This window comes from Entelurus aequoreus, linkage group LG01, assembly GCF_033978785.1.
Source record: "Entelurus aequoreus isolate RoL-2023_Sb linkage group LG01, RoL_Eaeq_v1.1, whole genome shotgun sequence".
NCBI classification, from domain to species: domain Eukaryota; kingdom Metazoa; phylum Chordata; class Actinopteri; order Syngnathiformes; family Syngnathidae; genus Entelurus; species Entelurus aequoreus.
The window spans coordinates 101,103,468-101,116,396 of NC_084731.1; the positions used below are offsets into that span (position 1 = coordinate 101,103,468).

Consider the following 12,929-nt stretch of genomic DNA (forward strand, 5'->3'; position numbering starts at 1 on the left):
GCCAGTGGGCATCTGGGGCGCGTTTGTTTTCCACACCCTGGCTCACGTAGAGAGATGATCTCATATAAAGACATCAACCACTGTGGGGTGGCCATCTGCCTCGAGCACTTGGCTGGCTTCAGTGCTCATCTGCAGAAACCATGTGCTTTTACTTTGAAAGGTCAGCTGATAGGAAATGCTTTCGCTTGAATATCAGTCGCCAACCTTTCTGGGAAAAGTCCTAAGGTCCTAGGAGCGGTTCTACACAGTCAAGGAGGGAACTGGAGAGTGTCTGGTGGTGTTCCTCCATGGAGGATCTGGTCATTGGTTCTAATTAAGTCCTGATGGACACAACTTCTGATGCTAATGCTAGCTGATGCTAAATGCTAATGACACTCACGTAGGGTGTCCCTAATGTTTTGGCCGGATCATCTTTAAATTGGAGGTTCATGTCGTTGCCATGGAGACCGAAGTGGAGGAGGAGAAGACACCCCCGCCCCGCTGCGTCTCTCTCTCTCTCTCTCTCTCTCTCTCTCCGGTCGGTCCGCTAAGTCAAATCAAGCGCCTCTAACCCAGTTCGCTCGCGCGGTCTCTTCTCTCACTGCGGCTCCCCGGCTCGGTTCGCTTCCGCTCCGGGCCGCGCCGCGCCGAGCCTGCCCTGCGTCCGCACCGGAGCCGGTGTGTCGTCTCGTTGTTCTCCGTGCATGTGGACCGGGCGCGCCGCGGTCTGCCCGACGCAACATCGTCGTTCATGAGCGGACTGGTGCTGTGCTGCGCGATGTACATGGACAGAAGCAGCCTGAGCACAGGTGAGCGCGCACACGCACACCCACGCGCGCGCGCCTGGTGACAGCTGCAGCGGCGCTGTCACAGCACGGATGCGCGGGGGGGGGGGGGGGGGGGGTGTAATACACGTGCACACGCGCTGACCGACATCTCGCCGCAGTCGATGGGTTCTCGCGTAGCGCGCGCGCGCGCGTACACACGCACGCACTCACGCCGCCGCCGATGTGGGCTAGTGTGGCGCGTGTGCACGTCACTGCGTCTGAGGCCAGATGTGGCGCCTGTCGTCGCGGTGCACGCGCCCGACGCTCGTCGAGTGCGAGTGACTGCAGCGTGCGCGTGCGTTCTGTCGGGGGGGTGACGATGATGAAGACGAGAGCGTCGTCTTCTGTGTGCAGACACACCCCCTCTCCTCGTGTGTGTGCGCGCGCGCGTGTCCGCGTCCTCTAGAACCAACTTCATGTCCCCGATGACCTCATTTACAACCTCCATCCATCCGTCCGTAGAACCTCATAAGCGGGTCAGTGTGAAGGTTCCACAGCATGTCGCAGTCGACCGATGACCCCTCCGTGTGTTCGATGTCATGCTCATGCTAAGTTGTAACGCAACGCGGAGGAGGATGTTGTTGCCATGGCAACATGCGGTGGCCATGTTGATGTGCACAGGTCATGTGTCGGCTAGCTAACGTTCGTGTTAGCGATCCCTTTATGTAACCCTACGGCACAGTTGTTAGCATTTTAGTGTTAGCATTCCAGGCTTTTTCTTTTTTTGCTAATTTTGCAGCTCAGTGTCAAATATTTGGATTATTGACAAGTGATACCTGTCAAAATGCTAACGTTAATATGCTAGCTTTTTTTTTTTTTGGTAGCAAATTTTGTAGGTATTTTGGTAGTAGATGCACACTAAAGTTAGCATGCTTGCATTTTAAACACAATTTTCAGTCACACACCTCTGAGTAATATATTTTACAGTTCGCATTTTAGCATGCTAATCTTAGCATGCTAGCTTTTATATATGGCTCCATTTTGTTTGGGCCTGCTCATTACCTCCCCTACAGGTTTGGGGTGGAACAGCATTGGTTCCAACTTTCACTGGTTCACATTTAAAGCTCTTCCTAAGGGAATTTATTCATTATTATAATTTATCCATTTTCTACCGCTTGTCCTTTCTTTGGGGTCGCGGGGTGGTGCTGGAGCCCATCTCAGATGCATTCGAGCGGAAGGCAGGGTACACCCTGGACAAGTCGCTACCTCATCACAGGGCCAACACAGATAGACAGACAACATTCACACTTACATTCACACACTAGGGACATATTTAATGTATTAATAATATGTTATTGTTATTTAGCAGGTATACGTCAGTGTCATATATTTTGGTATGCCACTAATTGTAACTGTAAGCATGTTAGCTTAGTACTGTTAGCATGCTAACATTTTCAGCTCATTTTGCTTACTTGACACTATGTGGCCAGCATGCTAACTGTTAGCATTTCAGTTTGGCTTTGGATCTTCAGCATTAGCGCAACATGTCTAGTTCTTTGAAGGGAATCCATATATTGTACTGATTTTAAATTGGAAAAATACCAAAATGGCCCCAGCGAGACGTTCCGTGGAAGCCATCTTTTGACCTTTCACCCCTCCACCCCTAGGTCCCTCCTCGAGCCCTAGCCTGCCGGCTAAGGGTCTCTCTCTGGAGCCTCCCTGTGGCCACCAGGGTGCGCTGGGCGCCGATGCCCCCCAGCAGGCCACCTGCTCCTCATCGGGCCCCGCCTCCCTGGAAGGCGGGGCTTCTTCGGGAGAGCTACAGGAGGTCAACGAGACGGGACCGCCGCAGCTGCCGACGTGCACCCTGACACCGGCGAGTAGGAGGCGGCCTAATGCACTGGGACCAAAGCCTCAAGGTAAGCGCCGCCACCTGTTGCCTTGCGCTGCAATCGCACGCGCTGACTCCGCCCTCTCTGCAGTCCCGCCCAAGCCCCCTCACCTCCAACAGCAGGCGGGGGCCTTGAGGTCGCGACCCCGTGCTCCGGACAAGCCCCTCCCGCCTCCCCCACCATGTAGGCCTCTCCCGACGGACCCTCGAGGTTGCCGGACCCCGCCGCCCCGCCTCGATGACCACGCATCACCCACCTGCGTGCTGTCGCTTATCGAGAAGTTTGAGCGGTGAGTTGTGATGTCGTCGTGACGTCACTTTCTCACAAAGTGATGCTGTCGAGTAAATGTGGTCATGTGACACATCACATGTTAAAGATCTCCCGAAAAAAACACTTTGTCTTCTTCCTCTGGAGGACTCATTGGACTCCTTGGTCCTCTTTTTTATTGACACTTTAGTTCAGAGTTGATCAATACCTGGAAGTTTCTATTGATAACCTAGCATGTTTATCTTTATGATATGTTAACATGTCAATTGACATGTTAGCATGTTTATTTATATGATAACATATTATGTTAACATGTTCAATAATATGTTAATATATTATTGTGTTAGCATGTTAAATAATATGTTAGTAATATTTGAATATGTTAGCAAGTTCATTAATATGTTAATAATATTGTAGTATGCTAGCATGTTCATTGGTATGTTAATGATATATTCTTATGTTAACATGTTAAATAATTTTGTTAATCATATATTAATATGTTAGCATGTTCATTAATATGTTAATATATTAATATTGTATCATGTTCATTAATATATTATTATATTAATATGTTATCATGTTCATTAATATGTTAGCATGTTTATAAATATGTCAATCTATAATTTGTTGTTAGTATGTTCATTAATATGTTAATGATATATTAATGTTACCATGTTCATTAATATGTCAACATATTAATATATTAGCATGTTTCTTACGATGTTAGCATGTTCATTGAGATGTTGGCATGGTCATTATTATGTTATTATGTTAATATGTTAGCATATTCATTGATATGTTAATAATATGTTAGCATGTTCATTACTATGTTAGCATTTTCATCGATATGTTAACATATTGATATGTTAGCATGTTCATTACTGTGTCTGCAAGTTCAACAATACGTTAAGGCAGAGGTCTCAAACTCAATTTACCTGGGGGCCACTGGATGCAGAAACTGGGTGAGGCTGGGCCGCAAGAAAAGATTTCTTAAAAAAATCTAACATGCACTTTTTAATGAATTCACCTTCTTCGAATGGCTATCCTGCCCTAGCAACATACTTGCCAACCCTCCCGATTTTTACGGGAAACTCCCGAATTTCAGTGCCCCACCCCGACAATCTCCCGGGGCAACCATTCTACAAATTTTCACCCGGACAACAATATTAAGAGCGTGCCGTGATGGCTCTGCCTTTAACGTCCTCCACAACCTGTCGTCGCGTCCGCTTTTTCACCATACAAACAGCGTGCCGGCCCAGTCACATGTTGTATGAGGCTTCTGCAGACACACGCAAGTGACTGCAAGACATAATTGATCAACAGCCATACAGGTCACACTGAGGGTGACCATATAAACAACTTTATCACTGTTACAAATATGCGCCACACTGTGAACCCACACCAAACAAGAATGACAAACACATTTCCGGAGAACATCCGCACCATAACACAACATAAACACAACAGAACAAATACCCAGAACACCTTGCAGCCCTAACTCGGGGCGGGGCAGGGTTTGGTGGTAGCGGGGGGGGGGGTGTATATTATAGCCCGGAAGAGTTAGGGCTGCATGGGATTCTGGGTATTTGTTCTGTTGTGTTTATGTTGTGTTACGGTGCGGATGTTCTCCCGAAATGTGTTTGTCATTCTTGTTTGGTGTGGGTTCACAGTGTGGCGCATATTTGTAACAGTGTTAAACTTGTTTATACGGTCACCCTCAGTGTGACCTGTGTGGCTGTTGATCAAGTATGTCTTGCAGTCGTTTACGTGTGTCTACAGAAGCCAAATACAACATGTGACTGGGCTGGCACCCTGTTTGTACAGGCTGTAGAGGACGCTAAAGTCAGTGCCGTCACGGCACGCCCTTAATATTGTTGTCCGGGTGAAAATCGGGAGAATGGTTGCCCCTGGAGATTTCTGGGAGGGGCAATGAAATTCGGGAGTCTCCCGGAAAAATCGGGAGGGTTTACAAGCATGATGCTGTCAAGCGCCATTCATATAAAACTCGCTGGCCGCACTAACATAACATTTTCATATTAAAGTGCGGGCAGCAAAATAACGTCTCGCGGGCCGCGTGTTTGAGACCCGTTAGCATGTTCATTACTATGTTAACATGTTATTATGTTAGCATATTCATTAGTATGTTAATAATATGTTATGTTAGCATGTTTTTTGAGATTTTAGCATGTTTATTACTATGTTAGCAAATTCATCAATAGGTTAGCACAGGGGTCACCAACCTTTTCGAAACCAAGAGCTACTTCTTGGTTACTGATTAATGCGAAGGGCTACCAGTTTGATACACACTTAAATAAATTGCCAGAAATAGCCAATTTGCTCAATTTACCTTAAACTCTATGTTATTATTGATAATTAATTATATTTATCTTTGTGGAAACACTGATCATCTTAATGATTTCTCACAATAAATATACTGTATATAGAAACAGATAAATATCAATATGCAACACTTTATTTTTATATTTTCTCTAAGTGCACATTTTTCAAATTGAACATTTTCAAATGATCACTTTTGAGACAGTCTTGTGGAATCACAATATCCCATTTTAACTAGCTAGCCACTAACATTTTTGAACAAATCATGAATTACTTTGCACCATGTTTGTACAAATAATAACTCATGTGAAATACAAAAGTCAACTCTCAAATTTTTAAATAAATCATGTCACACTTTGAACTGGACACCAAATCTGTTATCTGTTTCTTTATCAGTTAGTGAAGACCAAGTCTTTAAAATATTTTCTTGGATTTTTAATTTTTTTTTTAGTTTTGTCTCTCTTAGAATTAAAAATGTCGAGCAAAGCGAGACCAGCTTGCTAGTAAATAAATAACATTTAAAAAATAGAGGCAGCTCACTGGTAAGTGCTTGTCAAGTGTTTTGCTTTTTTCACTGTGCTTATCCCACACTTGAAGGGATGTACCAATGCTGAATGTGGCTTTTGGATTTCACTCAAAAGACCAGACCGTAGTTACTTTTTTCCTTTTATTTTCCTTTAGTTTGCAAGTTTTTCCAACGAAGAAACCGCTTCTTTTTTCTTCTTTAGTCTTTTTAGCAGTCTTTAGCAGTGTTAGTAGACTTTAGTTTCTTTAGCTGTCATTAGCTGTCTTTAGTAGCCTTTAGCTTCTTTAGTAGGTGAAAAACCTTTAAGGACAAAACACCACAAGATTAACATGCTGTAAAAAATCAATCAATTATCAATCCCATAATTTACAATTATTAATCAGGCTATCAAACACTTAACAATTAAACAAGTGCAAGAAAATAGATTAATGTTTTCCCTTTAAGTTAATTCAGATTTTAAATAAATTGTCTCAACATAAATGCACCAAGATACATATAAAATACATTTAACACCAGAAACACAATAGATAAATGCAGCAGAAAACCCAATATGCAAATACATAAATACCTAACCAATTAACCACCTATTTTAGATACATATTTAAAATCCATATCCAATACAAATATATTATTAATTTAGCAGTGAAACACTCAATCTTAAACGCTGTCTACTGGTAGAAAAATACCCTTTTTCTATGCCCTCACTAGCAGCCAATGATCCAACACAGTTAAATCCAACACTTTAAGTTGAGCGACTTCACCCTCCTGATGAAGCAAACTGCTCCAACATTTATCAAACTAAGCAAAGAATATCAACACTTCCTTACCAAACCACAGTTACACAAAACACCGTGTGTATTTAGCCTCCAGACTAAGCACGCTACATGCACACAACTTCCCCCCCCCCCCCCCCCCCTCTTCTCACCAGCGCAACAGGTGCGCCACACCCACAAAGAGAAATAAATCTTACCAGCTGTCCGTTCAGCTTTTGGTTTTGGTACACTTTTGGCACAACTCTGTGTTATCTGTAATGAACCAAACCTTTCTCCACTCTGCGCTGGCGTCTTTTGTACTCCTTTATTTGACACAGCTGTCTAATTACCGGGCTCGCGCACCAGCAGACGAGACGGGAGCGCGCCGCGTTATACCTGCGCGTGAACGTAAACTGATAATGCCGAATTATATACATTTCCTGGGGTTGCCTAGGTGAATAGGGATGTGGATGTGCTCTAAAATAAAATATAATTTTATTAAGTGGGGTTTGGCTGGTTGCCAAGCAGCCGCAGTTACGCGCTCGCGCATCAGCTGACGAGAGTGCTGCTATTTGAGCTATTTTTAGAACAGGCCAGCGGGCGACTCATCTGGTCCTTACGGGCGACCTGGTGCCCGCGGGCGCCGCGTTGGTGACCCCTATGTTAGCATATAATATGTTAGCATGTTAATTGGTATGTTAGCATGTTCATCAATATGTTAATATATTAATATGTTAAAATGTTTATTGATATGTCAGCATGTGTATTACTATTTTAGCATGTTCATCAATATGTTAACATATTAATGTGTTAGAATTTTCATTGATGTTGGCATGTTCATTATTATGTTAACATATTAATATGTTAGGATGTTCATTGCAATGTTAGTTAGTTCATTACTATTTTACCAAGTTCATCAACATGCTAACATATTCATAAGTTAGCATGTTCCATAAGATGTTAGCATGCTAGTTGATTTGTTAGCATGGTTAAGATATTGTATGTTTATTGACACATTAGCATGTTCATCTGTAAATTACAAACCCCGTTTCCATATGAGTTGGGAAATTGTGTTAGATGTAAAGATAAACGGAATACAATGATTTGCAAATAATTTTCAACCCATATTCAGTTGAATATGCTACAAAGACAACATATTTGATGTTCAAACTGATAACAAATATTTTTTTTGCAAATAATCATTAACTTTAGAATTTGATGCCAGCAACACGTGACAAAGAAGTTGGGAAAGGTGGCAATAAATACTGATAAAGTTGAGGAATGCTCATCAAACACTTATTTGGAACATCCCACAGGTGAACAGGCAAATTGGGAACAGGTGGGTGCCATGATTGGGTATAAAAGTAGATTCCATGAAATGCTCAGTCATTCACAAACAAGGATGGGGTGAGGGTCACCACTTTGTCAACAAATGCGTGAGCAAATTGTTGAACAGTTTAAGAAAAAACTTTCTCAACCAGCTATTGCAAGGAATTTAGGGATTTCACCATCTACGGTCCGTAATATCATCAAAGGGTTCAGAGAATCTGGAGAAATCACTGCACGTAAGCAGCTAAGCCCGTGACCTTCGATCCCGCAGGCTGTACTGCATCAACAAGCGACATCAGTGTGTAAAGGATATCACCATATGGGCTCAGGAACATTTCAGAAACCCACTGTCAGTAACTACAGTTGGTCGCTACATCTGTAAGTGCAAGTTAAAACTCTCCTATGCAAGGCGAAAACCATTTATCAACAACACCCAGAAACGCCGTCGGCTTCGCTGGGCCTGAGCTCATCTAAGATGGACTGATACAAAGTGGAAAAGTGTTCTGTGGTCTGACGAGTCCACATTTCAATTTTTTTTTGGAAACTGTGGACGTCGTGTCCTCCGGACCAAAGAGGAAAAGAACCATCCGGATTGTTATAGGCGCTAAGTTGAAAAGCCAGCATCTGTGATGGTATGGGGGTGTATTAGTGCCCAAGACATGGGTAACTTACACATCTGTGAAGGCGCCATTAATGCTGAAAGGTACATACAGGTTTTGGAGCAACATATGTTGCCATCCAAGCAACATTACCATGGACGCCCCTGCTTATTTCAGCAAGACAATGTCAAGCCACGTGTTACATCAACGTGGCTTCATAGTAAAAGAGTGCGGGTACTAGACTGGCCTGCCTGTAGTCCAGACCTGTCCCCCATTGAAAATGTGTGGCGCATTATGAAGCCTAAAATACCACAATAGAGACCCCCGGACTGTTGAACAACTTAAGCTGTACATCAAGCAAGAATGGGAAAGAATTCCATCTGAGAAGCTTAAAAAATGTGTCTCCTCAGTTCCCAAACGTTTACTGAGTGTTGTTAAAAGGAAAGGCCATGTAACACAGTGGTGAACATGCCCTTTCCCTACTACTTTGGCATGTGTTGCAGCCATGAAATTCTAAGTTAATTATTATTTGCAAAAAAAAAAAAAAGTTTATGAGTTTGAACATCAAATATCTTGTCTTTGTAGTGCATTCAATTGAATATGGGTTGAAAAGGATTTGCAAATCATTGTATTCCGTTTATATTTACATCTAACACAATTTCCCAACTCATATGGAAACGGGGTTTGTAGTAATGTTTACTAACATGTTACCATGTTAATATGTTAGCATGTTTAATGATATATTAGCATGTTCATTGACATGTTGTCATATTAGTATGTTAGCATGTTCATTGATACGTTGGCATGTTCATTAATATATCAACATATTAATGTTTTGCATGTTCATTGAGATGTAGTAGGTTATTGATATGTTAGCATAGTCACTAATGTTGACGTAATATGTTAGCATGTTCATTGAGATGTAGTATGTATATTGATATGTTAGCATGTTTGATATGTTAGCATTGTCATTGATATAGCATGTTAATCAATATGTTAGCATGTTCCTCATATGTGAGCATGTTCATTGATGTTAGGATGTTTAATGATACATTAGCACATTCATTAATATGGTAGCATGTTCATTGATAGGATAGCATTTTATTGATATGTTAGCATATTCAATGATATGTTGGCATGTTTAATGATATGTCAGTATGTTCATTGATATGTTAGCATATTCAATGATATGTTGGCATGTTTAATGATATGTCAGTATGTTCATTGATATGTTAGCATATTCAATGATATGTTAGCATGTTTAATGATATGTTGGCATGTTTAATGATATGTCAGCATGTTCATTGATATGTCAGCATGTTCATTGATATGTTAGCATATTCATTGATATGTTAGCATGTTTAATGATATGTCAGCATGTTCACTGATATGTTAGCATGTTTAATGATATGTTGGCATGTTTAATGATATGTCAGTATGTTCATTGATATGTTAGCATATTCATTGATATGTTATACATGTTCAATATGTTAGAATGTTCATTGCAATGTTAGCATATTCATTGATATGTTAGCATTTTTATTGATATGTTAGCATGATAATTGCCATGTTAGCATATTAAAAGATATGTTAGCATGCTTAATGATATGTTAGCATGTCTATTGATATGTTAGCATATTCATTGATGTTTTAGCATGAGTATTGATACGCTACCATATTCACTAATGTGTTAGCGTGTTCATGGATGTGTTAGTATGTTTAATGATATGTTAGCCTATTCATTGATATGGTAGTATGTTTATTGATATGTTAGCATGTTTAATGATACATTAGCATATTCATCGATATGTTAGCATATTTGTTGGTACGTTAGCATATTCATTGATATGTTAGCATGTTTAATGACACATTAGCATGTTCATTAATATGTTAGCATGTTCATTGATAGGTTAGCATTTTGTTTATATGTTAGCATATTCAATGATATGTTAGCATGTTTAATGATATGTTAGCATGTTTAATGATATGTTGGCATGTTTAATGATACGTTAGCATGTTCATTGATATGTTAGCATGTTCATTGATATTTAGCATGTTGTTGATATGTTAGCATGTTCAATGATATGTTAGCATGTCTATTAATGTGTTAAGGTTTTTTTTGCTTGTTTTGCATTAGCGAGCAGATCATCATGGTTCCTGACATCACCGGGGGGGGCTCTGTGTCCCCGCCCCCTCGACCCCGCCTCTTCCCGACCCTCGTCCCCACCGTCATTCGCCCCTCCCCCAACCAAGGCGGAGGAGGAAGTCGTGCTGCAGGAAGGGGACGATCCGGCCCAGGAGGCGAGGCCAGAGGTGCCCTCAGAGAAAGACCTGGAAGACGAGCTCAGCGAGCGTCCGCCTGTGGACCAATCAGAAGCCCCGCCCGGGCGTCTGTCCCTCCCATCCTCGCAGACGGACGGCAAGCTGGCCAACCGCGACAGCGGCATTGACAGCATCAGCTCGCCGTCGCACAGCGAGGAGCTCTGCTTTGTGGGTGTGGATGAGGTGGGCGGGGCTTACCCCTGCGCCCTCCCCCGCCTCTCCAGCTCGTCCTCATACGCTGGCGAGGAGGGCGGGGCCAGAAGGCGGGACTTCTCGGAGGACGCTGACAGCGACCTGGAGGAGGAAGAGGAGGCGGAGCTAACGCTGGTGCTCCCGCCTGCACGGCAAGACTTGGCGGAGGTAAGGCAGGAAATGAGAGATTTTCAAAATAAAAGCCGAAAGGTGACGCGAAGCGTGCTTGGCAGCTGTCTGTCCAGCAGAGGGTGTTCCACATCGCCAACGAGCTCCTTCACACCGAGATCTCCTACGTGTCCAAGCTGCACCTCCTGGACCAGGTCCGTCGCCATGGCAACACGCCGACGCCGGACAAGGCATTTACGCGCGTCTCTCCCTCAGGTCTTCTGTGCCAGGCTCCTGGAGGAGGCGCGCTTGCGCTCGTCCTTCCCCTGCGACGTGGTCCATGGGATCTTCTCCAACATCTGCTCCATCCATTGCTTCCACCAGCAGTTCCTCCTGCCTGCCCTGCAGAAGCGCATGGAGGAGTGGTACGTCCCGCTTTTTGTCCTCCCTCGCACCCCGCCGTTAACGCTCCCGGGTGGCACGCAGGGACTCGAACCCGCGCATCGGGGACATCCTGCAGAAGCTGGCGCCCTTCCTGAAGATGTACGGCGAGTACGTGAAGAACTTTGACCATGCCATGGAGCTGCTCAACACCTGGATGGAGAGGTCGGCTCAGTTCAAGAGCATCATCCACGGCATCCAGGTATGCGCTGCCCGTCGCCACGGTAACCACGTGTGCTGAACTTTGTGTGTGCTCGTGTGTGTGTGTGTGTGTGTGTGTGTGTGTCAGAGGGACGAGCGCTGCGCCAACCTGACGCTGCAACATCACATGTTGGAGCCGGTCCAAAGAATTCCTCGTTACGAACTCCTTCTCAAAGATTACCTTCACCGCCTGCCTGACGACGCCCCCGACTACAAGGACGCTCAGAGTACATGAACTCCCATCATGCATTGCTCTTTTCCTGTGTCTTTTAGCACAATTAAACGTTTCAGTCACACAAAGCCTATTGTTGCACTTCACTGTAGTGTAGTGTAGTGTGTCACCTAGTATGTTTAGTGTGATAGGTAGCATGTTTAGTGTGACACTTTGCATGTTTAGTGTGTCACCTGGTATGTTTAGTGTGACAGGTAGCATGTTTAGTGTGACAGGTAGCATGTTTAGTGTGACAGGTAGCATGTTTAATGTGACAGGTAGCATGTTTAGTGTGTCACCTAGTATGTTTAGTATGACAGGTAGCATGTTTAGTGTGGCAAGTAGCATGTTAAGTGTGATAGGTAGCATGTTTAGTGTGACACTTAGCATGTTTAGTGTGTCACCTAGTATGTTTAGTGTGACAGGTAGCATGTTTAGTGTGACACCTCGCATGTTTAGTGTGTCACCTAGCATGTTTAGTGTGTCACCTAGTATGTGTAGTGTGACAGGAAGAATGTTTAGTATGACAGGTATCAAATTTGGTGCGACAGGTAGCATGTTTAGTGTGACAGGTAGCATGTTCAGTGTGAGAGGTAGCATAAGTAGTGTGACAGGTAGCATGTTTAGTGTGACAGGGAGCATGTTTAGTGTGACATGTATCATGTTTAGTGTGACAGGGAGCATGTTTAGTGTGACATGTATCATGTTTGGTGTGACAGGTAGCATGTTTAGTGTGACAGGTAGCATGTTTAGTGTGACAGGGAACATGTTTAGTGTGACATGTATCATGTTTGGTGTGACAGGTAGCATGTTTAGTGTGACATGTATCATGTTTGGTGTGACAGGTAGCATGTTTAGTGTGACAGGTATCATGTTTGGTGTGACAGGTAGCATGTTTAGTGTGACAGGTAGCATGTTTAGTCATTAGTGTGACATGTATCATGTTTGGTGTGACAGGTAGCATGTTTAGTGTGACAGGTAGCATGTTTAGTGTGACAGGGAGCAT

The 12,929-nt window shown here is 43.4% G+C and overlaps 1 pseudogene; it reads left to right on the forward strand.

Moving 5' to 3' along the window:
• Positions 1-536: 536 nt before the first annotated feature.
• LOC133660550 (FYVE, RhoGEF and PH domain-containing protein 1-like) overlaps positions 537-12,929 on the forward strand; it is a 28,079-nt pseudogene continuing 15,686 nt past the window's right edge.